General features: G+C 43.6%; 1 protein-coding gene across 43 annotated transcripts in view; it reads right to left on the minus strand.

The window, feature by feature from the left end:
• The window catches only part of Sgms1 (sphingomyelin synthase 1), a 271,205-nt gene that overhangs the window by 68,659 nt on the left and 176,911 nt on the right, over positions 1-25,635 (minus strand). For 6 of the 43 annotated variants that reach the window (XR_010054001.1, XM_039080994.2, XM_063265776.1 and 3 more), the window contains 2 exons: positions 21,876-22,029; positions 21,022-21,082 (listed from right to left, as the gene is read on the minus strand). The exons of 32 other annotated variants lie outside the window; for them this stretch is intronic. The gene's annotated coding sequence lies outside the window, so the exon portion shown is untranslated. Of the gene's footprint in view, positions 1-4,980; positions 6,908-15,939; positions 20,265-21,021; positions 22,152-25,635 lie in introns of those variants that run through there. 5 more of the 43 variants (XM_063265730.1, XM_063265740.1, XM_063265777.1 and 2 more) reach the window with 5 other exon arrangements.

The raw sequence follows: 25,635 nt of genomic DNA on the forward strand, positions 1-25,635 counted from the left end.
GATGTAATCAATACAACATTGTGCTATATTACACCCATGACACATATATAGAGAAATATGTTCAGGAGATACTAACAAATAAAAATGCTAAGCTAAACAATGCATATAGTAAGACACATGAGAAGTGTATACAGAATTGCATATATATATATTTGGAAAGACAGGTTTCAAAGATAGAGGAGTCTATCAAAGTACAAAGAAGGAATGAGGACATCACATTGCTAAGAGAGTTGCTATTACTGGGTGGTACTTAGAGTTCTTTACATGGTTTTCCTGTTTGTTTAATTAGCTGTACATACTTCCCTATGGAGAGGGTGGTAAACACAGAGGCCATGAGATTCTGGAACCAGGTTAACTAGACTTCGGCCTCAGCGCCTCTATTTACTTGCCTTAAGATCTGGGACAAATTGGTTAACCACTCGGAACAACAGTAGTCTTTGCAGACAGAGGATCACAGCACCTAAGCCACAGAGAGAAAGCGTGCTACAAACAAAAGACACCTAGCAGAGAATGTAGCAGAACATGTTATCAGTAAAACTCAGACATGAAAATCACGATTTTATGAGGGCAAAATTAGTTAGGGTAAAACTACAGACACTAAATTACTCTACCCACGTGCATTCAGGGACCTGTTACGCAGAGAGATATACTGAGAAATAACAAATGTCCTCAGATTCTACCTTATGGCCAACATTGATGTCATCAAACTCCCTGTGAGCCACACCAAGGCCAGAGGGTGCCTGGGCAGGAAGCTCCCGAGAGGCACAGCTCAAAGTGTTGTGACCAAGTCCTAATGCTGCTGCCCAGCAACTGTGCTGCCCCAGGATGACAATAATTAACACATTTTACCTGACCAATGGCGAGACTCCTGAAACACAAATGCAGGGTTAGAAACACTTATAGCTAATAATTGACCTCACTGGGATTTCTAGCTTCACCTAGAAACACACAACATAAAGCAGGGTCAATTATCTGACATTTGGGACAGAGATGGAGGAAAATTGTCTTCTCCCTTACTGAAAGGCAATCTGTTCTACCTGGTAATGTTAACAGGCACTTTCAACTTTGACAAGCTGGAAAATAATTCCTCTTAATCTGCACAATTTGAGAAACTACTTTCTCTTATTAGTGTGCATACAAATGCACATGTACATCATGGGCAGCCATCATGTATGTGCAGCCTGAGGTCATTTCTTTGCCTTATTTTTCAGACAGTATCTTGTTACGGAAGTTGGAGCTCACCATTTTGGCTCAACTGCCTGGTCAGCGAGCCCCCAGGGTCCTTCTGTCCCCATCTGTGAATGCTAGATTGCAGGGACCTGGCTTTTATGTGGTACTCAGGATCCAAGCTCAGGTCCTCATGCTTCTTTCGCAAGCACTTTAACCACCGAGCCACCTCCCCAGCCCTACAAACCTGTACAGAGATGAACGACATTGGGATTTCTTTCTGAGTGATAACCAGACATGCCTCACAAAAGTACCTGTCAGTTTATACGTTTTAAATTTGCCACGACTGATATCACAATTCTGTTTTCACTTGCTCCATTTCTCCAGGGACAGCTGGTTTGCTACAAAGAAGGTTGCTTACCCTCAGATCTGTCTTAGTATAGTAAATCCCGGAAACTATTTCCAGAAACTCTTTCTTTCTAAGTAGGTCCCACTGCCATATTCATTTATCCTCCTATGCAAAATATCAAAGGAAAATACCCAAGTGAGTTTCTGCTGGCCTATTTAGTCAACTTGGTTAATAAATTAAAAGCAGAAGATATGATGTAGATCAAACTGGTATAAAACTGTTGGACAGGAGAAGTCATTTGTGAGCCTTCCCTTGTCATAGACACAGTCTAAATATCTCCGTTTTATCTTTTATGACAATATACTGTCTAGAAAAGAAGCCCACCATCACCAAAACGGAGCGAACCTGTCGGGTCAAAGCTTACTTAGCAGTGTCATTCATCCACAATCTCCCAAGTCTGTCCTGAGATGGGTGCTTGACAAATACCATAACAGACACCACGGTCATTCTGACTAGCCAAGCCTGTTCTCTAATGTTCCAGCATTCAGTTGCTTTTGCTGTGCTAAATGTCACTCAACGGGAACAGAAGTTAGAGCCTTGGAGTATCAATTTTCAGAAAATTCAACAGATTTTCCCAATTGTGGGCTTTTATTTTGGTAAATAGTATTAACTGAGCTGTAAGAGTAAACAAAGTTAGTAACTCACAGGTCAACAGGAAGGAAAGGAGACCATAACTCTACCAAAAATTAGATTATTAATATTTAAGAAAATATTATATGCCAAACCAAGTACGTACTGTATCATGGTATGGCTATAAATATAATTTTTGAACTGTCAAAAATATTTAAAATCTGCTCATTGTATGATTAATAAAGAATTAACTTACTATTTTCTTGGGATTTAGATTGAAGCTTCGTTTATATAAAATGCAACAAAACATTTTCAATTCAATTTTTATTCATTAGAATCCTTTTAAATGTGAAGAAATTTCACTGAAGAAATCGGAGAGAAATCCATTAGTCAGACTTTTTTTTTTTTACTCTTTTAATATGAGAAACCTTTGTAATTCCACTCAAGAGAACAGCCATGATTACCTCACTAGCCGTCTGGAGAGTTAATTGTGTGAACACAGTAAGGGTTCAGTCAACACTGGATGTAAGTGAACCGTTTGTACATTCCATTTCCACATGTGTGAGGTGAGGAACTATCATTACTTGGGAGCCCACCCCAGATGTCTAGACGCTAACTGACGAGGGGGTAAGACAGCAGCAAAGAGAGCTGTTGCACATTCTAGGGCTGTGAGCTGCATTTAGTGGACTTGAAATAACCCAAATGAATCTGGAGTCAAGCCTTGCTCTTGCTCACCTTTGCCCTGCACCTCTTATTCTTCCTGGTCACAGGAATCCATCCAACACACCAGGGATGGCTCATGAACCAGGTAAAAGTCCACGGGCTCAGGATACAGAGGTGAGAATTTCCTGTAACGTTCGATCCCACAGATGATCTCACAGGGTGACTGCATTCTGACGGTAACAGGCAAAGACGTGCAGAACTAGTCAGTGCCAATGAGCTGACAAAGGCCAATGCAACAGAGGGGCAGGACACCAGGATGAGCGCTCCTTAGAAGGTAAAGGGAATGCTGTATAGGTCTTTGTGACTACAGGACTGACGAGGATCAGTGCAGATGCCCTGGAACCCTGAATATAATGACTCAGCGTCCCAAATGGCACAAAGTATGGTGAACTTTTCTCAACCAGCAACATTCTTTTATTTTTTTAGTTCCAGTTATAAAAAGGATGTCCAATATTCCTTACACTAAAATAAATGCAATGTCTTTAATGAAAACAAAAATCTGAACAAAGGCAGAATGAATGTAATGTATATCAAGAGTAATTTTTCACACTTTAAATGTGCTCACGTAAGTCAATGTAACAGACAATGTTCAGGGAAAGGACAAAGAGGAATGAGGAGGGGAAAGGAGAAGAAAATGAAGTGCAGAGCAAGGCCCACCAGATTATGGGAATAAAACCAAAGGGACAAAGAAGAGTGAAAGAACCCCAGTCCTGACTCAACCAGAGGACAGAGACAATACCTCTAACATACATACCATACATGCACATACATATACATAATTAATGCTGCAAGATCTAAGGGCTGGGGATGTGGAAAGAAGCAACATTGGCTAACAAAACTGCATTGAATCTCAAAATAGCTATGAGAGGGTTTCCAGTGCTCTTACAAGATAAATATCTAAGGTGGTAAATACCTTACAGAGCCCGGTTTCATTACTGCAAACACACTGCATGTACCTTATCCCTTCACTGTGGATGTCAGGTAGACCTGAGTTTGAGGTCAGCCTGGTCTATGCAGTTAAGTTCCAGGCCAGCCAGGGTCACACACTAAGACTCTCAAACAGACAGACACCTTACGATTTTACTGTGGCTCATAAGTTAATACAATTATTACCAGTATAACATTAACAAAAATTAAGAATGTGAATTTGGTTTAAAATAAAAAAAATGGTGTCCTTTGGGGAATCCAGCTTGGCAATGTTTATCTAGTGAGGTGCACTTAATCTTGGTTCAGAAATCCCATTGACAGGAATTAAATGAACGAATCTAACAGCGAGATTTACGCATAGGGCAGAACACAAGAAATCTAAGAGCTGAGCACACACACAGGCACAACCTGGCCACTCTTAACATGCCTAGAGAGAGACAAAGGTGAAATTAATTACTCTATATTCATTTAATGAATACCATACCATCGCCAGAGCCAAAAACCAAGATTTTTATGTGTGGTTAGACAAGATCTCCAAAACACTGTAAGCAGAGAAATCTTAGCTGCAGAATTAAGAGATAAAATTTAACGTTCGTATTAAGAGCAAATGGTGACAAGCCACAAATACTCCCTCCCTTTCTGGGGAAAACCCCCACAAGTATACTACTCACACATTTGATGCAGCCTATACATCTGGTCAATAGCTTCTGTTGAGTTTGTGTACTAACCACAAACATGTTTTGCTTTTATTTTTTTATGTTGTCATGGTTACCAGGAAGTAAGATTACAGTGTCGACTCTGCTTTATGCAGTTATCCTACAAAATCTAGTTTGAAATATAAACAGAAAACTTAAAAGAATTTATAACAGGCCTTAATGTCCGAACCACCCCCAAATCCACCTAATGAATATCAAGCCCTTCAGGGTTGTTATGAGGTTAAGGAAACACAATGAAAGAAGGGAGCCCAGAAATGTTGAAAAGAAGACAAGGCAGAGGAGACAGGGCAACCAGGAGTCAAGGTTAAGGCTGAGCATGTCTAACTAGCAAACACAGCGCTGACTTCCACTCTGCACTGTGTTGTAAAGAAAGAGACCACAGAGAAACCTAGCGAGTCAAAGCTTTGGAGGAAGGAGCCAGATCACGCATCAACAAGAAATGCAGTCGTGAGTAAAGAGAACACCTACCTCATATGAATCAAACCAGAACCCTGGAGTGTGTTATCGAACTCGGAGAAAAAAATCCTCTAATGGCTTCACAGGCGACTCCAGCTTCAGCTGTGTTATGCACCTTCACAGGCATTAGGCAAGACATGTGAAATGTCACCAAGCCATGTGACACTTGATAAAAGCTGCTCCAAATGCCTCCCATGGCTTAGGAGGCAAACAAGAAACAGAAATCTAATCTTCCATCGCCCTTAGTATTGAGTCACGATGGGGACAGGCCAGGAATAAACTCAGAAGTTTAACAAGTGTGAAACAACTGCCAGCCTGAACAGAGGAAAGGTGAATCCTGTGAGGACAGGGACCTTTATTCCCTGTGTCAGTACTGAGGTATTGCCTCTCAGGTACGAATTCACCCTCTACTGCTGGACTGGCAAACTCTAATCTGGGACCCAACCTGCATGGTTTTTGTTTGTTTGTTTTTTCATTTATCGGCTGGCATAATGTCAGTTTGAGTTTTGTGGGCAGGCCACAGTGGAGACACTGTGGAGCAAGGAGCTAACTTCCTGGCTCACTTTCTGCTCTGGGGATCTTACAGAGCAAACTGCCTTCAACAGTGTTGGAGCAAGAAGCTTCCTGGGTGACATTTCTCTCTGAATAGCCATCTTTGATTCTTCTAAAAAAATATTTTCAGGAAGTTCTGAAGCTGCTTGTTTGTGGCAAGTTCTACCAGCAAGGAGTCCTATTACTCTCTTGTCCAAACAATGTGCCAAGACCACCTCCTCTTCAGTAAGGTAGGGATGAAGATCTAGAGAGCTCGGCTATGTGAGGCACTCCCTTCTAGTCCCTGGAGTGGCCGCTCCCTATATTGGCTATATTTGGGTTCTGTTTACATAATCCTACAAGGTACATTTCATACTTACACCATGGTAACATCTACATTCTTTAAGGGCTGAATCCTCAGTGGAATCGCCTTCCCCCAACCGTTTAGCTGTACAGAGAAGACTTCCCTGAGAAGAGACTCCCTTATTTAGTCAGGGTTTGGCACACTGCTAGCTAAGAACATGTTCCTACCCTACACAGGCACACGATTTAGTCAGATGACCTTGTTAAGTTCTTAAGAGAATGAGTCTGGGTAGAGTGACAGCCTGGGGATGAGATGGCAGGGAATCACGAGAATTCAAACCTAGTGGGTGGACACTCTAAGGAAAGAGGTGACATTAGAACGCTTGCTTTGTTTTTGTTTGATTTTTGCTTTTGTTTTTTCCTTCAATCCAGGGGGAAATCATTCCCTGCAATTCCCTGAGCAGATACCCAAGTCCATCCCTTGGCTCTTTTCCTACATGGATTCCCTTGGAGTCTTACAGGCCTATGAAATCCACAGGACACATATCTTTGAGGTCCAGCCCTGTTCAAAATATGAAGGGCATTCTCTTTGTTGGCTCTCTGCTAAGAAGCAACTTCCTATCTCTGACTTTGCCCTGGACATAAAGTAAATGCATCTGATTCCTCGGTTTGCTGAGAAGTCTGCTTCTGAGAGCATGAGCTAAGGCTTGAAGAAGAACCTCTCTCAGGTCCCTGGACTGATTATCCAGTAGCTCAACAGTTTAGAATCTACGCTGACTTCTCACATATGAGCATTAGTTCACATACATAATCCCAGCATTTGAGAGGCAGGAGGATTGCCATGAGTTCAGGGCCAGTCTGAACTACACTGCGTTTTCCAGACCAACTAGTATAAAGCAGTAAGAAAGATCCTGTCTCAAAAAAAGACAATATACAACATACAAAAATCACAATTAACAGAAGTTAACTGTAGGAGACCATTTCAGTACAGCAGTGGAAATTTAAGATTTATAGAAACTGACACTACCACAGCCTCTGGCAACTAAAATGCTCAAGACACTGGATCCAAGCTATGATCCTAAGAACCAAACCAAAGTTTATTTCATACATTTCTAAGAATGTTTAGCAATACAAAAACCACACTAAAAATTCTACAAATCGTTAGTCATGAGCTGCTTTGATCTCAGATTTCCGTAGCTATTTGATAGTTTGTCCAATTTAAATAAGAAGTGACAGGGCCTGCTCTCTCGCCTTGTAATTACAACTATAGCAGTTAACTTGCTTTTCTTACTCATGTGTGAGTCACTCTCAGAACAGAGCCCTACATGTCCTTTATGATTAGGCTCCTAATGATATTCTTCTCAATATTTCTAATTTTAACAAAAGGTAACAGTACTTGGATGGCCATTACGTTCCTGTATTGAGAATCAGATTGGAAGGGCACTCCTGGGGTAGACAAGCAAGGCAGGTGAAGCCAGTCCAGCTTGGAGGGGAGCCTTCCTGGATTCACCACAGCCCAAAGTGGGGTCCTAATCTTTTGTGCTAAACACAGTCCAAGTAGCCCTGAAGTAAAAATTGCAACTGTACACTGTGAGAAACACAAACTACAACGTAGGTCCTGATGGCACCTGCTGACTGGTGAGGATGATAAGCTGGAGTAGAAGGACGCACACTTGGCATGGAGCAGCCATTCATGATGGAGTCCCCCCGCCTGGCCAGACATGGTGCCATGTGAGGTTCAGATATGCGCTGCGGTGTTCAGGGACAGCAGCAAGCCCACACTCCAAGTCAGGCTTTGTACCTAGGCGACCTGGACTCCAAAGCAGAGGCAAGCCCACCGTGGGTCAGACTGACAAAGGTCTAATAGTGTTGCCCTAGGATAGGCCCAGTTCTTATGCACTGGCCAGACTGGCCTCCAAAAATTCCATTATCCCTGGGATTGAAGAAATAGTTTGACAGCTAACAGTATTGTATGATCTTCCAGACGGCCTGCTTTTAGTTATCAGCACCCACACAGCAGCTCACAACCATCTGTAACTGCAGTTCCAGGGTGTATGACCGCTCTGCTGGTTCCTTGGGCATTGCATGCATGTGGTGCACAGGCATATGCGCAGACCAAACATTCATACACGCAAAATAATAAAATAAAAAGTGGTTAAATTGGTCTTCTACCTCAGACTCCAAGTTTTCTTTTAATTTCTATTGGAAGCTCCCTTCAGAGCCACGTGCCATTGGATTTCCACTTAATACCTCCGCTCTTCTGTGACCCAACTTATTACAGATCGATTTTACAGTTTCTGTCAGTGAGCTTTTCCCCCAAGGTCAGACATGGGTAAGTGACCTGCCTCTTGGCCCTAGTATGGGTTACACACACCAAAGGGTGGTAGGAGCTAATCGTGCTCCAGGAAAAGGAAGCTTTGGGGAATCCCAAAGATGGGGAAGAACTGCTTTAGGGAGAAAAACAGAATGTAATCTCACACCCTGTTGTTAAACAATGCAAGATCTCAAGCTTAAACTCTAAAATGTACCTAGCCCTACAATGTAAGCGATGGAGCATCCTGCTTCGTTTGTTTTACTGCTTTGACTCTTTCCATGTCTAGACTATATTTTGCCTCTGGGTATTCCTTCCCTAAAAATGGAAAGAAATGGACCTTTATCCTTTTAGGCTAGGCAATCTAGAACTTGGAAGATTAACAGCAAATATTGCAGAAGCTGATGCCTAGGCCTTTGTCTACATGTATGTATGCAGCCTGTAAACACGTGAAGCAGCATGTAGTAATTTCTAGCCCCACATCCAAGAAAATGTAGCAATAGAATGTATCTAACATGGAGAAGTCACCCGTACCCAGCAGGTCTCAAAGTCATTAGTGCTACCTAAAATTATAATTCCACTAGTTCTTTAGTTTATTATTAGCCTGTCTCATAATTTGGAGAGTAACTTTCAAAGTTACTTCTTTGACAAGATCCAGACTAAACTCACTAAACTCTTGGTTTACCATCCTACAAGAAGGAGTCTCGGAGAGCAACTTTTGGGGGGGGGGGGCAATGTTGATTACCCAGCAACGTCTAGGCATCATGGGCCCAAAACAAGTAGAACACCACCAATATTTCTGTCCAATCAGGAGAGCTAAGTGGACCTGAAGTTAACTTAACCAAGAGTACACATACTCACAGTGTGTAGTCTCACCACCCACACCATGGCTGCTGTGACCCAAGCTTGTCACCCTTTATGGGGCAAATGAGCTGTGAATTCTACCCCTGCTCCTGGGATAGGTTCAAGTTCTCTATGTGAGGATGTAACTGGTCCTTGGCTACTTTGTGGGATCTTTTCTCTTGTACCCTACTCCACCCCATTTTCCACCCATTCACCTCCCAAACACTAGCTAGGAGAGAAAGCAGGATAGATGGGAAAGGAGGTAACTGACATTATCATTACATTACTTCCCTCTGATTAGGGGTTTAGAGTTCTTTGGAGCAAGGTTGATCTTTGCTGTCAGGATATCTAAGTTCTGCCTCTCAGGACCCCAGAATTCCAAACATCATGAAATTGCAGAAATTATCTGCAGCTGGCAAAATGATGCCCCTGCCAGAGCACGAGACGAATCATAGTCAGCTGCTGGGGACAATCTGTAGGAGCCCCATATCCCACACCTGAGATAAAACAAAAACATATTCTCATAATATTTCTGTGCTCTTTTCAAAGAAACCAAAATTCTCACCACATGTGGATTATACAATTTGGTTCTTTGGGTGTGGAAACTCTTTGTTTCCAATGCAGTTAATATAGCATCCTCCTATTAACTCTTCAGTACTGGGGAAATTAACAAACTATAAAACTCCTGTACACATAGGCAACAAGTAGATTTGAACACTGGAATTTCTCATCTGACCTCTATCAAAACCCACACTCTTAAGTAAAAACTACATGTGGTAAATGCTCTTACAGGTAGGGTACATAGCAATGCTGGTGTCTTTGCATGCGCCCTGGCTGGGTATGCTCTTTAGAGCTTAAGACTTAGCTGGGAAAGATATTAAGAAACCATATGAGGAGTAGGAAAATCACAGAACTGCACTGCTTACCCACAAACACTGATAGCTTTTATAGAAGAGTAATTCCAAAACACGCAAGCTCACCTCTTGGCAAGTTCTAGACTTAAATAAAGCAGGTGACTTTTGTTTTCCTCACAACCCAAAGGCTCCCATCCCCATCAGGAGCACACCCAACCCCCACAATGAGGACTCCCTCTGCTTCATCAGGAGCACCCTGCCATGAGCACACTCCTTCCCCATGAGGACTCCCCCTCCCCCATAACCATTTCTTCTCTTAGTGTTTATTCTGGTCCTTCCCTGTAAGGTCAAAACTATAGCTCACAAAACATTCATCTCTCTTAAATGTTTACATCCTTCTGAGGCTAGAGCATGGCTCAGTGGTTAAAAGCACTTTCTACTTTAGTAAAAGACCAGAGTTTCATTCTCAGCACCCACCCGGCAGCTAGTGACCATCTACAATTCCAATGCCAAGGGATCTGACTCTCTTCTGACTTCCCAGCCACTGTATGACATAGTTCATAGACATACATGCAGGCAAAACACCCATGTCCATAAAACAAAAACATTTACAACCTTCTGCGGTAAACATAAGAAGTCTTTGTTACCTGTTAGCTTTTTAAAAGGCCAAATTTCTTATGAATCCTCTTTCCAAATATCACATTTTAGTAAGCACTACCCAATTCCACTATCCTCTTCATGAAAACAAACAAAAAAGTGAGTTATCTTATAATGCTGTATAGTGGTCTAAGTAAGAATGCTCCCTCCCCATAGGCTTATATATTTGAATGCTTGTCACTGGGGGGTGACACTACTTGAAAGGATTAGAAGGATTTGGAGGTTGGAGGAAGTGGTCACTAGGGGTGGGCTTTGAGGTTTCAAAAGCCCATGCCATGCCCAGTGTCCTCTCTCTTATCCTGCGGATCAGGATGTAGCTTTCAACTACTTCTCTAGCACCACACCTATTCCACCAAGTTCTCTGCCATAATGACAACGGACCAAGCCTCTGAAACTATAAGCAAGCTTCAGTTAAATGCGTTCTAAGGGTTTCCTGGGTCTTGCCCAAACCATATGAGGAGTAGGAAAATCACAGGACTGCACTGCTTACCCATAAACACTGATAGCTTTTATAGAAGAGTAATTCCAAAACATACAAGCTCACCCTCGCTTGTTGGCAGAACATGGACTTTGGGCTTTTGGACTGGAAAAGCAGTTGAAAGCTTTAAGAGGTGGGTGGTAGGTTGGGGGTTTAATGGACCACTCTAATACAGAAGATAACAGTGCTGAGAGTGATGTAAATTATAGCAGTCCAGCCAAAACAATTTCAAAAGAGAAGTGGCCTAGACGTCTTAGGATATTTTGGCAAAGAATATGTTTGCTTTTTGTCTTTGTCTTAAAAATATGCCAGAGGCTACATTGAAGAGTTTTAGACTAATGGCAGAGAAGACTTCAAGACAGCCTAGTACGGACTGTGCCACATGGTTACTCAGAACACAAAGCAGCTACACTGGTGAGCAGAGATTCAAGTATAGGTTTACCTTATTTCCAAACCACTACCATAGACTGAAATAGAAATGGTCAATATCATTTGACCATGGAACTAATGATTAAAAAAAAAGAAGAAGAAAACTTATAGACACTTGCAGATTTTAGAGCATACGAAATCTCAAAGGCTTTCTCATTAAACATCCTTTCAGCTAGCTGGTCATAATACCCAAGCAAAAACAGCTATTCCAGTGTCACAAACACAGCAAGCACTCCACTGTGAAGTCATGATTTCTCAACCCTGTACTGCTGACAGTTTGGACAGGGCGAGTCCTTGCCTTGGGACCATCCTGTGCCCTTGAGATGGATGGCAAGCATACCTGGCTCCAGCCATCCCCAGTCTCGACAACAAAAACCATGTCCAGACATTACCATATGTGCTCTAGAGGTTCAAACTGGTCTGTAAGGAGAACTACAGTCAGTTGACCAAATTGCACAAAGAAAATTTGTACTAAATTCAGGAACTAGTCTGCTACACTCTAGTTCAGTACGTATTCCTCTTAAAACCAAGTTGCGACTCTTCACAGGAAGGCACACATAACTCCAGGAAGCACATACACAACTTGGTGTGGGCTGTCTGCAGCTTTCTATTAAACAAGCAACTTCCTAGCTTCTTTACGGTGAGCACACTCGGGATCTTTCAACCACTGCTCAAATGATTACAGATTGCACTGCACACACCGGATGTAGATTTAAATGCAAACCCAGTACAAGCCACCATCTGTCTCAAGCAGTACGATGAAAGCAAGAGGTCACACCAACATCAGATCACTAAGGGTAGGATATGAAGTTTACTACTGCTCTGGAGCACTTCTCCAGAGAATGACCAACTTTAATCCTCCAATGTCTTCAACCTCTAATGAGCTAAATATTCTTCGATTTCTGTTTTGTGACTAAGGAAATGGAGGACCAAGGTGTTCAATAAATCATCCAAGACCTGGCTCCCAGGTCCAGGGTCCCAGTTCCTTACTGTTAGCTGCAGTGAATCTAAAAACAATGGAAATAGCATCGTCCAGGCACTCTACCTCTAGTAATCTGAGCTGCCCGGCTTTGTCAAGTCATATTGATCAAGATTGCTGCTTCAGTCCAACACCACTGTCCTCTTGATCAGCTCACATATCCATAGTGCCGTCCAAGCCACATTTTCCTTCTTGGACAGAGAACACACAGCCCTTTAAATGGCATAGTGAGGCTGACGGGCCACACCTAGGCCACTGTCCTGAAATAATTACCAACGCTTCTATTAACAAAGAAGTGAGGTAATGAACACGAGCGATCTTTGGCGAACATATGTCCAATACTGAGATGCTGAGGGTCACACCATGGAGCCTGGGCTGGCCTTCAGCTCCAGGCGTGCTTGCTTCTGCTCTGCAAGGAGTAAGATTCCAGGCGTGCTTCACCTAGCACCCCCAGCTCTTATCACTGGCTTCCATCTTTTACAATTCTTTTAGACAACACCACACACTCTGATCCAATGCCTTTAGAACTGACCGCCTGCTTTTGAAAACCTGGTTTCTGGCATCCTTCTCTCCTGTGATTTTTCTAAGATCACCGCACTCAGTTCAACCGCGCGCTGGCATATTCTGTTTGTGAGTTCTTTTCTTGTGGGTTTTTGTTGTTTGTTTGTTTTCAGTTTGAGGAAGTGAATGAGACCATCATGGGTGCTTTGAAAATGAGCTACACCCTCAAGCCCTTGTATGCTCTTCCAACATCCTGGAATACATTGTCACTTCAAACAGCTAGAGTGTAGTCTGAGGAGGTGGCCAAGGCATTCAGGCTGGAGAGGTGGGAAGTTCCAAGTAAGAGAGATGGGAAAGGTGAAGCGGTGGGAGTGAGTTAGACTAGGTACCCCAATGGTCTTCCAGGAAGGTGGCATCGTTTTTGTGCATCATGGTGTGCTTACAAATGGCCACCTCTGCTGAGAGACCTTGCAACTTGCCTACTTTCTAACAGATTAAATCTTATCCACTTCCAGGTCCTTTTCCTTATTTTCCCCCTTTTAAAGGTATCTGTATTAGGGGGCATAAGTGCAGATGCCCTTGGAAGCTAGGGGCACCAGATCTCCCAGAGGCTGGAGTTACAAATGGTTGTTAAGCTGGCTGGCATGGGTGCTGGAAACAGAACTCAGGAACTCTACAAAAACAGTAGGTACTCTCAGCCAATGAGTATGCACTGGGCCATCATTCTAGTCCATACCTCACCATTTGAAAAAGCAAGTTTAACACTAAACAAAGGGCCAACCTAACTTGAAAACTTCCCACAAGGCATATGGCATATTGAATGCTGCAAGTGTGATGTCATGAACAATCATCCCTGGGAAAAGCCTAGCATCCGATGTTTGGCTTCACACTTGGAGAGTCCCAGTGTGCACTTCCTGAGGAGCAGGAAGGACAAACTCAGAGCTAAAGAGCTTCAGAACAAAAGTCAACAAAGACTGATAGCCCTGAGGCAGCCACGTGTATCAAACCACCCACCAAGTCTATAGGGCTCGCTCAGTTAATATTTGAAAACCTCAAGCTTCCTGGGTAAATATATTGTTCTGTGAACTTTGAGACTCAGGCACAGGGGCGCCAAGGGCCTTTTAAAAAGCTTGGAAAATCTGGTTCAAACCAAAATTCTCCAGGGGATCATTTCACATAAGGAAAATTGGCACTGCTTGACAGCTATTAGAACCACAGGAGGGTAAATAACAAATGCTCGATGGTAACTTCTCACAAGGAGAGTAACTAGCAGCTTATACCAATCTTTAAACACAAGGCAGGGGTGATTCACCTCCCTCTTAGCTGCTGTGGAAATCAGTGGCGGAGGGTGGGGTGGGTGCACACCATCTCAATCCCTGAGATGAAGGATCAGCCTTAAGTGTCCCGGCTTTGTAACAACCGACAGATGAGATGAACCATCCTTATTTCATTATGCCTTTAGATTTTAGATGATTAAAAGCCAACAAGCTATTTTCCCACTTCCCGTTCACCACCTAAGGGGGCCTTCCAACCCCCAGCAGTGTCCTTTGGGCTCCTTCAGATGCTGTTCCTCAAACTGTCCAAATGTTACCTTTCACCCAGACACCGGATCAGTGTAAGGCAACAGAGCTGGCTTAACAATTAGCCCGGGAGCTCGCAGGGGGCGCTGGGTGCTCAGAGGGTAACTAACATCTCCAATCATCAACAAGTAGTTTTAATTATTCCATTTAGAAGTGATTTCTTTCAGGAGAAGTCTCTGTTATAGACCTAAGGAAGGTCAGTTGCACAGAATGTTACACTACTCTCCCTCCACTCACCGGAAGCATCAGTCTATACTTACGTAGATGCAGAAATGCAGAGATAATGTTTCTAGCTTAATTCACATTCTCAATCACGGGTCAGTTTTGAAATGTCCCTGTATTGCCTGTGCCATCAGAACACCGAGTGCCTGTCTATCTGGGACACACTAACTCCACTTTTGATAACATCTCTGTTGGACTGTATATTTCCTTAGAAATCAAAAGGTATCTTGCAGCCCACCACCTTCCCAAGCCATGGCAAAGCGAGAAACTTTCTTGTAACTTCGGGGCTGGGAGGTCTAACTCCATGAGAGGCCCTGGATCCCACGACCACCCCTCAAAAACAAAATAAAAATCAATTTGTACAATACAAATAAATTTGCTGACCGGATTTTTTTAAAGACATGTACATACCCAGTTTGTTTCTATATAAATTTAAAACCCACATGACAAAGAACTCAAGATTTAGCCTAACGGGTGGAATACTCATGCATCACAGCGGGAGACCCGGGGATGTATCCCAGGAACAGTTAACTCGACCAGGTTAAAAGTAGAAAGAAAATTTGCCCCACTCATGAAAACCGCTCAGATTCCTGTTGGGGACAAGGCAAGTAATAACACACAGCAAAAGACAGGAGAAAAGACAAAAGCAACCCTCAAGCATTCTTGGTTATTTTTACTAGAGCAATCACCATGCAGCTCTAAGAGATGAGCCTGGCAGCAGCCTGCAAAGTAAACACTCTCTTGAAAACACAGGCAGCACGTGCTTCTTCCTGGCACCTTGTACAGAGCTCAGCCACCAGCTTCTCCAATGTTTTGGCTGGAAGACCTTATGGAGACCTCAATTTGAAGGAGGCAAGTACCTCTAAAATCTCAGTGCCCAAGCTGTAAATACAGTCTCACCTTTCAAAAACCTAATTAGGGAAAACCCCAAACTGAAACCATTTGTATGCTGGCTATTATACCCTCGGAACGTTGGGGCTAGCACCACACAGAATTTGGCTCATTTGTTGATTTGCCTACCTACCCATCCAGAACCACAGTCCTAGCAACTGCATTGCCAGTAGCCAGTATCTAGTTTAGAGCTGAAGCCCGTCTAGTAAGCCATTCCCTTGACATCACTTGGTGGAGGAAATCCCACTGGTGATCACAGAGCGCTTTGTGAAAGCCAAGCGCGCGGCTCGCTCCTTGTCGACTTTTCCTGGAGAGTCGCACCCCTGATCTGGAGCTGCTACAAAATATCACCCCGTTTAATGAACTGCCTCCCCACAAAGAGCCACACGTACCTCTGGTCCCACAGGCAGTCTCCTGGAAAGTTCCTAACAAGTGTGCGCGCGGGGCTCTGCGTGCGGCCGGCCAGCGGTGGGGAGTGGCCAGCGGTCCCCACAGACCGCCTCTGGGAAGCACAGTCTGGAGCGGAGGACACTGAAAAGCTCAAGAGGCTACAGAGGCAAGGCCCGCGGGCGCCTCGGGCTGCACAGGGTTTTTGGAATGTAGGGCGTGGCCCTCTGCTACAGCTAAAGTGAGTCAGTCCCTGGCAAGCCTAACCAATAAGCGCCTTCACTGTTGGTTAAGGCGGAACCTTCCTTTCTTGATTTAGGACGAGTTTTAACAGCCTTCCACAGCCCCCACCCCAGTTTAAACTTTAAGAACTTGAGCAGTTCTAAAGTTTGTAAAACTTTCCTGAAGCCAGGATTACTAGGTTTCTGCTGGTCCAAGTTCCTGAGCTGAGGTTGTACTGGATGCAAACCACTCGAGAGCTCCTTCAAAGCAGGCTTGAGAGCTTTGAGAGCGGATCAGCAATTTAATGATCTACAATGAGCCTGGAACATGGCCACCCAACAGAGGTGGCCAGATTATATGTGACCCTCCACGCAAGGCACTTAGGACTGTGCTCCTCAGGCAGATACTCAAACATGCTGAGTCTTGAATCTGGAGTTCCTCTGTTGTAGACAGCCATTGACTGGGCAGAGCTTGGTGACAGAGACCTGTAATCCCAGTTAGTCCAGAGATAGGAACAGGAGGCCTGCCTGGGCAATTTAGGGAGAGTCTGACTCAAATATTTAAAGACCTTTTTGTTTGGTTGGTTTTTGTTTTGTTTTTTAAGGCGGTGACAGGGCTAAATGTGGCTGTGTGAGGAATACTGGCTTAACACACCAGGTGTCCGATCCCCTAAACTGAAAAGGGAAAAATAAATTCTTAATAAACTGGCTTTTAATTAAAAAAATTATACTAAAAGTACACGAGAATTTTGGAGCTGGAATAGTTGCTGGTGTTGTAATGTTCTGAGTCTCTTAAGTCACGAGAAACTTAGGGTTATAGTGCAAGTATCTTGCACTTGATATAATTAAAAATAAAAGGATTGCTAGCAAAAAAGAATCTTAAATAAGTGATTTTATTTAGAAAAAATTAAATACATTTTAAAAAATACAAGTAAATTAAACATTCTCTCTAGATACTGTGGTTGAATATCATATTTTCTTTTATTTAAAAGAAACAGTTGAAATTTGACAAATTATAGGAGACTGCAGAACTCCCAACTCCCTGGGTCCTGATCTATTAAACCATGAGTTAATCACTAATATTGATGGAGTTTCTGACAGGAAGGAAGACGTTTTATTGCCATTACTTCCTATGTTTTCGTGTGTACATGATTGAGCACAGGTGTGTAGGTCAGAGGACAGCTGCATGCAGTCCCCTCTCTCTTCCCACCAGGAGTGGACCTGGTCATCAGGCTTGTATGGGGAGCACCTTTGGGAAGGAAGCCATGCTGCCAGCTCGAGAGATTTTGTTATAAAGGTGATTATTACTTCTTATGTCTAGAGAAGATCTCTTGGGTTTAAGTTCTCTCTCTCTCTCTCTCTCTCTCTCTCTCTCTCTCTCTCTGTGTGTGTGTGTGTGTGTGTGTGTGTTGTGTGCATACACACAAGCCCATGCATGGCTATGGGTATGTTTACGCTTAGAGGCCAGAGGAAAATGTTGGGTGCCTTTCCTCAGGTACATCCCTTTTTAGTTGCTCTGCTTTTTAGACCAGGTCTCTCAGTGGTCTGAATTCCTCAGTTAGGTGGATGTCCCAAGGATATATGTCTTCAGTTCCCCAGTGCTATGATTTAAGTGTGCACCACCATGCCCAGCTCCCCAAATACCACTGCACCTGTGTAGAAGTCAGAGACCAACGTACAGGAGTCAGTTTTTTTTTTTTGTTTTGTTTTTTTTTGTTTTGTTTTGTTTTTTTTTTTTACCATATGGTTTTCCAGGGAGCAAACTCAGGCTTGGCCTCCAAGAGCCCTTACCTAAGCCCTCTTGACAACCTAGGTTCTAGTGTCTGGTCCTTTTTTTTTTTTTTTGGTTCTTTTTTTCGGAGCTGGGGACCGAACCCAGGGCCTTGTGCTTCCTAGGCAAGCGCTCTACCACTGAGCTAAATCCCCAACCGTGTCTGGCCCTTTTTAAGTGTGTTCTAGGATTTTAACTCAGGACCTAGTGTAGACAGCAAACACAACAAGCTCTTCACAGGCTGAGCCATTTCCGCAGATCTCCTCATGATTCCTAAGAGCCAGTCATCCCACAGTCCAAGATTTCTCCAAAATGATACCCAGCTGACAACAAGATCTAAATGAGAGTGGGCCTTCTGAAGCTACTGCTCTTTTCTATGAGGCAATGGGAGAGAGAAGAGAGAGCCCTGGACTGTGAACTGAGAAGCACCCTTCCTAGCCTGGGCTCTACCAATAATTGACCAGAACAGCTTCATCTCGCAGAGGTTCTCTGCCAATTCAACTGGGAATAAAAAACTGGGATAAGAAAACGGAATTGGGCAAAGGGGGCAGAGGCAGGATAGGCCTTCTTATATCTAGCAGCATGAAGGAGAGAGAGCCTGAAGTGAAAGTTTGCCTACACTTCCCATAAAGCTAACTCACAAACCCTTGACCTTAACTTCTGGAAGCCTCTGCACGCACCCCCACATCCTAGCAGCTCTTATCAGCAGCCCTTATCAGCAGCTATGACAGGAAGCTTTTCCATCCCACCTGGACCAATTCTGCCATTCCTGGTTCAAACACCGGTCCCTTGGGCCAGAGTCCCCGAGGCTGGATGCTGTCCAGCTGCTATTCCAGGTAGAAGGCCCCTCCTGCAGGGCCTTCTGACACATCACCATCATTACAGGGAAATGTCAAAGTTCATCGTGTCAAGTCTGAAGCTTTTCCTCTCTCAATCACTCAGCTGTTACTTCAGAGGAGATAAAAAGGAAAATCAGCTCCTCACAGATGGTCAGCCAGTTTACGTGCATTTTTTAAAAGCACGGATTTCATTTTTATTTAGAAAACTACTGCTATTGATGTTGCGGTGTGAACTATGTGGGCTGTACATTATCTACCAGCCTATTATACGTTGGTTCCTACACAGAGCTTGAGGGTTAAGAGCAGATGCTCCACCCAGGAGAAGGAAACCTTCCTAAACGCCATCAGCTGCGATCAGAGCTCAAAGCATGGAAAGACATTCCCCACAGCCTTCAGGCACCAGAAACAAGGCCACCTCTATTGATATGGTTAGGGTATACTTGCAAAAGGAAAGGGATAACTATTTCTAGGCCTTTGTTACCTACAGTGACAACACAAAGTGCAAAGCTTCTCGATATACATTTATGGGAGAGAAAAAAACCCTCAGAACCAGGCTGCCACTCTATGCAACGCAGTCTTTACATTATACTGCCACACAGTCACCTCCATGTCTGCCCCACATCGGGCTTGCTGTCTGACCTGCCCGTACTCCTTTTACTACTCAAGTCTTTTTCTCCTAGAACCCCTTCACTTGCCCAAGCCCCAAAGATCTCTCTTGTTCTCTCTTTTGCTCCAAGGGGAACAGACATCATTCATAATTCCTGCCTTCCTTCTCAGTGAGCTCCCTACCCTCTCTCCTGCCAGGTAAGACTGTGTCTGAGACAGGCAGTGTATTTCAGAGTTTTCACGTCCCTAAGGCCTTAGCAGATTCTAAAGTCACTTTTTGATCTAATGTGCTTAAGTTATATAACAAACACAACAGAGAAAAGAAAACTTGGCTAATGTATCAAGAACAAACAACTATTACAGCTTTTGAAACCGGCTGGTAAACAGGAGCCAAGCGTCAGGTGTGTCTTTGCTCTTTATCACACGCCTCAGCAGTACAGAAGGCTTCTCAGGAAGCAAACCCAGTACTTCTTGAAAGGAAGTTTACACAACATTGTGTAGCGTCAGATCCCAGTCCCCCAAACACTAGCCTACCGAAGACAGAGGGGTGGTAAGTCAGTCTAGCTTCCTTCCAGGAAGAAATATATACACATTGATAATTGGCCAAAGCACTGATATCTTCTTTGATATAAAACTCCTAATAGCCACAAATATTTCTCTGTTTACTTACTTACGCACACCTTGAGATGATGTTTGAACGCTCTAATCCAAAGTCATGTGACTTCTGTATTAAAGCAAGCACCTAGAGTCATCGCCACACACGCAGGCAGAAGTTCAGTGTCAATACACGTCTGCTTTTGTGACAGGTAGAAATGCACACTGCAACTCTTCCCAAAAAGGTATGTCAGAAACCAGATGTCTTATTATCCAATTAAATGTTTCATGGCTGCAATCTGTGACAAAGAGCACAGATCAGTATTCTAACTATAATCAACCGAGAGAGGCGGTCAGCGTTCTTCAGCTGACCTAGCAGCTGCTAGGTCATGCATCAAGGTGGAGAGAATGGAATGAGAATCACAGGAAACAGGAAACACTGGGCCTCAGGACCCACGTGCAATGAACTGTCCCTTGGAGCCTACCTTCAACTCAATTGCCAGCACGGCCACTACGAGGAACTGTTCCACTTTTTAAGAGTTGTAGTTTTTAAAATTCTCAACAAAGACTTACATCTTCTAGCTAGAGCCATGTATCTATGGTATCCTGGTCTATAAGAGGATTATCTGGGTAGAAAGGTAGGAGGAGTAAATTCCACAAGAAGAAAATGGGCTTACTTCCTAGAAGTGGGACTCAGGAACAAATATCGGTTTCTAGCAGGAAATTCCATTCTATGCCTAATATGAAGGCTGATCCAGGTATTTCTCCCCCGGTTATAAACTGCATTTTTAACACTCAGTAGAAATCTAATGTTAGTGAACTTTTCCTAGCTGTTGACAAAGTGTCCAGAGTCTAATAAATGCTGAATCTGAGCTGTTCTTAATAGGACTTAATAGCCTCACGACTGATCAGAAATTTGACGTCAATAATATTACTTATACAGCACTCAGACCTCATTCAAAACATGGAAAATGCATCCAGAATTCTACCTAGAACAACAACAACAACAACAAAAAAAAAAAAAAAAAAGCTCAATTCACTTCATTTATGGCATACCTTGTCGTAGCGGTGAGCTTCATCTTGTACACACGATTTTAGATTTACACTTTCTGCAACACTGCAAGACAGTTTATAACATCTATAACATCGAGGACACACGAACAGTAGCCTCATAAGGAAGGAAACTCTACCTATGCTGAATTCCCCAGTCTAAAGTGTTTTAATTGAAAACTGACATTTTAAAACTGATGTTGGTTTTGGGAAGACTGTCAGGGCTGCCATCATAAACACAAAAGCTAGAGTCAATAGTATAAACTGTAAAATTTAAAATTTTTTAACTGGTCGTCAAGTATTTAATACATCCAAAAGGACGTATTATGGAAAAATTACATTAAAATCAACACCCACACGGCCACCACACGTAAGAAGGCAGCCATTTGAAAAGGAACCTGACAGCTCTCTGTGTGCTCCTCTTCCTGTCTGAGGTTGACATGGTTTCTTTTCATAATTATGTGTTAAAATTTTAGAAGACCTGGGTCTAAGAAATGCCTTTAATAATAAAGTAGGTTGTGGTGCCCCATGCCTGAACTGTCAGTACTGGGGAGACTCAGGGAAGTGACTATTGCAATTTGAAAAACAGCTTAGGCCTCATAGTAAAATGTAGTTTAAAAACAAAACACTAAAATAAGGGAGCTAGAGACATGGCTCAGCTGTCACAAGCATTAATGCTTTTGTGGAAGACCTGACTGAGTTCTGCTCCTAACACCGCCATTGGGTGGCTCACAACTGCTTCTAAACTCCATGCTCCATAGGATCCAGTGCCCTTTCCGGCTTCCACAAGCATGCACTCACACGCACAAACCCACTCAGGCACACACACATTCACGTACAATTAGGAATAAAAATCAAACCTTCAAAATAGCCGACGTCAGCAAACAGATAATCCATAGTCCTTGCCTTCTGAAAGCACAGAGGCGGTCAGAAGTGATGGAACTTAACAGCAGAGTGCGGCCTACTTATCTACCAGCTTTACATAGGCTGGAGTTAGCTGAATGAAGGCATCCTCTGTTGAGAAAATGCTTCCATGAGATCCTGTTGTCGGTCATTTCCTTAATTAGTGATCGATGGGGGAGGGTTCAGCCCACTGTGGGTGGTGCCATCCATTCCCGGGCTGGTGGACCTGGGTTCTATAAGAAAGCAGGCTGAGCAAGCCACTGGAAGTAGGAAGCCAGTAAGCGAGTTCCTGTCCTGACTTCCTCCACTGATGGAAATATAAGGCAAATAAACCCTTTCCTCCCCAACTGGCTTTTGGCTATGGTGTTTCACTGCAGCGATAGAAACCCTAACTAAGACAACCATTGAATTCAGCCCTGAAGAAACAGAACCTAATGGTACCCGAAACACAGGTCACTATGGCTCCCGCATTCATGCACCCAGCCAGTACTGGTTACTGGGAATATTAAAGTACACCAAATACCCCTGACATGGTGTCAGGGCATGAGATGTGTGCCTGGAGAGGTCAACTCAATTACCCAAATTAAGGTATTATTAAGCCAAGGCCAACTGGTTCTCTCATGCCATAAAACGACAAAGGAAAGAGGCATCTTAAAGACCAATAATGAACTCTAACACATCGCCCACCATGGAAAAGAGACATAACCACAGGGAAAAAACAGAAATCAAAGGAAACAATCCGCTAATGAGGGGCTTAATTGTGTTTGCAACTGTACGTTGAACAATTTATATGACAGCGGATATAAATGAACATGTCCTCTGTGAAATTAAAAGGCTTACGTGTCAAAGACAGGGCAGGTACACGAGTGAGGGAGCCAGTCAGTACTAATTGTTTAAGTGAGACGCTACACACTTTCCATCTAGTGCACGCGGAATGAGACCCTGGTGCACGCTGAGGAAGAGGCCATTAAGGGGTTATTGGAAAGCAATGGCACCAGCTATCTGAGGCCAGGGCACAGAAAAGTGCAGCCATCTCAAGACCATTCACAACATACTGATCTGGAGTTGTCCTAGAGTGCAGGACACTGTCTACTTCCTCAAGGGTGGATAACATTCTGCTACACAGTCTGAGGTTCCAGAGGTTGCCCCTCCCTGCCCGAACACGTTGGAATACCTTGACACTGGCAGTGTTATGCTTTCAAAAAAAAGAAAGAAAGAAAGCTAGAAAGGAAGAAAAAAGAAGGAAGGAAGGCAGACTCTTCTTGATCAATCTTTCATACCTTATCTAAATGCCTCCTTTGAGCTGGTGATAATCCAAAGACAGTTAACAATTGCTGAGGGGATAGGAGGGATGGGGGGGCGAGGGGGAGGACACTCTCTTGATTAGAAGTCCCTCCTTTCCCGTGAGACTTAGTGCCGATCATGTAAACCTCCTGTCTGTGCCTCACTGCATCCTCACATCAGTGGCCTGTGATCTCAAGATTTACCCAAGGTCCCAGGCATGCCTCAACTAAGATTTGATGAGCTGATGAGCCTTCAATTTAACCATTTCCACACTTTTGCAGTTCTTTTCCATCAACAATGCTAAGTCTCATAGTTTAGAGACATTAATTAGTAGCAAATGCCCAATTCAAATGTTTTCTGCCACTGACACCCACCCTGACCTACCCACTCTTAGAACACCTGGGTAATTAGCTCTCTCCTCTATGGTTTGCACATTAAGACCTGCAACTTCCGATTGAAATGTTTGTTTTCTTTGGTAAGGCTTCATTGCTGACCCTTGAAGTAGAATTAGCATGTTTTATTTGTATTGGAATTTCCCCTCAAAGCCCACGTCATCTGAACCCGATGATTCCCATCAAGCCGCAACAGGAACTCGGCTGAGGACCACACACACCTGGCAGATCTGACCACTTTATACTGATACTTGGGCTACTCAGAAACCACAGAAGGGCCATCCTGACAGATGGTGAAACAAAACAATTATTTTATCGGTGAGACAATTAATTGTTAACTCCCGTGATTTCTTTCTGCTACAAAGACCCCCCCAATCCTGAGGAGGCCCCAGGGTAGTAATTTATATTCCAGGGGTCTCTCTCTGGAATTAACCACAAGCTTCCATGTGAAATAGACAAGAATGAAGTCTGGAATAATTCAATGATCCCCAGGCTCACTGTGGATGTAAATGCCTTTTAAGAGGAAATAGGAGAAGTGAATGTTTTAAGATTATAGAAGTTTGATTCAGGTTACTTGAGGCTTTTTTTTTTTCAGCTTAATAACAAGAGTTTGGAAAGTTAGGTGGTAGAGACTTAGAATAAAAACAACCACCACAACCTCCACGGTTACTTAGCAATTCTAGACTCCAGTTATTCCTTCTGATAGGCAAGTGAGAGAAACTGAGAAACAAAGTGCTTCCAGAAGAAACCCTGACCATTCCCATCCTGGCTCTCCTCCTTTTTCTATCTAACTCCCTACGAGATTTCAAAATCGAGCCAAGGTGAATGTGAGGCCATTTAGGTGGTGTCTCTCTAGAAGCAATTTACGATCCATTAAAACTGAATTTCTGAATCAAAAGCAAGACCTCATGTAGTACACAGAGGCGCTCAGCCTGCCTGAGCCTGCAGCTGTCACAGAAGGGGGAGGGATAAGGAAGTAGAAAGCTAGGGAGTTGCTGGGATCTGTCAACAAGAATTGTCACAGAGCAGCCAGAAGACACAAGGGAGGGGTCAGCCAAAACGGAGCTCACCAGTGGAGAATGCCAGTGGGGCCCATGATAACACAGGCTTGAATTCAAAATTAGTCTTGAAGGCCCTTCCATTCCAGAAGCCATGTGGTCACGAGCATGTGGATTTTACCAAACCTTGCTGCACCAGCCAAAGCAAAGTGCTACTATCTCAGCCAAGGTGGGAACTGCAAATCCGGACTCTGATGTGCCTTCCCAGCAGGAGCCCACGGTGCGGGCCTGTTGGAGCCAGCTTGCACCAGCACAGCAAGCAGACTGTTAGCGTTTCAGGACCACTGGCAGGTGAGCCACAATAATAATTAAACTAAAGGAGCTTGGGCTGGACAGATGACACAGAGGATAAGAACGCTTACCGCTCTGCAGAGAACCTGGGCCTGGTTCCCAGCATTCCCTTCGGGAAGCTCACACCTGCCTGTAATCCCAGCTTCAGGGAATCCAATGCCTGCCTCCGGCCTCCGTGGACACAGACACAGACACATCATATAGATGAGCAAAAGTAAAATAAATCCTTTAAAGATTACATAAACTTGACGTTTTAAAAATTACCAAAAATAAAGATAATAAATACTTGAATTAATTACTTCCTGATTATTTTACCATTCGCTTAGCTCCTGATGCTGGTTGGGACTATGTCTGAGTCACAGAAAAGCATATAGAGTGCACATCACTTTTAAACCCATTTTGGGTGACTTCTATGGGATAGGCTAAAATCAACCACAGTAGAAAGGTTTATACCCCAAGAAGCCTGCAGACACAGGAAGCCATCCTGGCACAGCCACAGTGCTGACACTTACTGAACTTTGCCACTTAAAGATTTATCAGCACTCTTCCAGTGAGCTGCCACATTTGAGCTGGCCCATCTTAAATAGACTGTAAATGACAATACTAAGTATGCGGATAGAAAGCACCTGCATTGCTGTGGGCCTGTCGCACTGCAGAGTGTTGTGGACAGTCTCTAGTCATAATGGGGCTCA

This window comes from Rattus norvegicus, chromosome 1 (genome assembly GCF_036323735.1).
Source record: "Rattus norvegicus strain BN/NHsdMcwi chromosome 1, GRCr8, whole genome shotgun sequence".
Taxonomy (NCBI): Eukaryota; Metazoa; Chordata; class Mammalia; order Rodentia; family Muridae; genus Rattus; species Rattus norvegicus.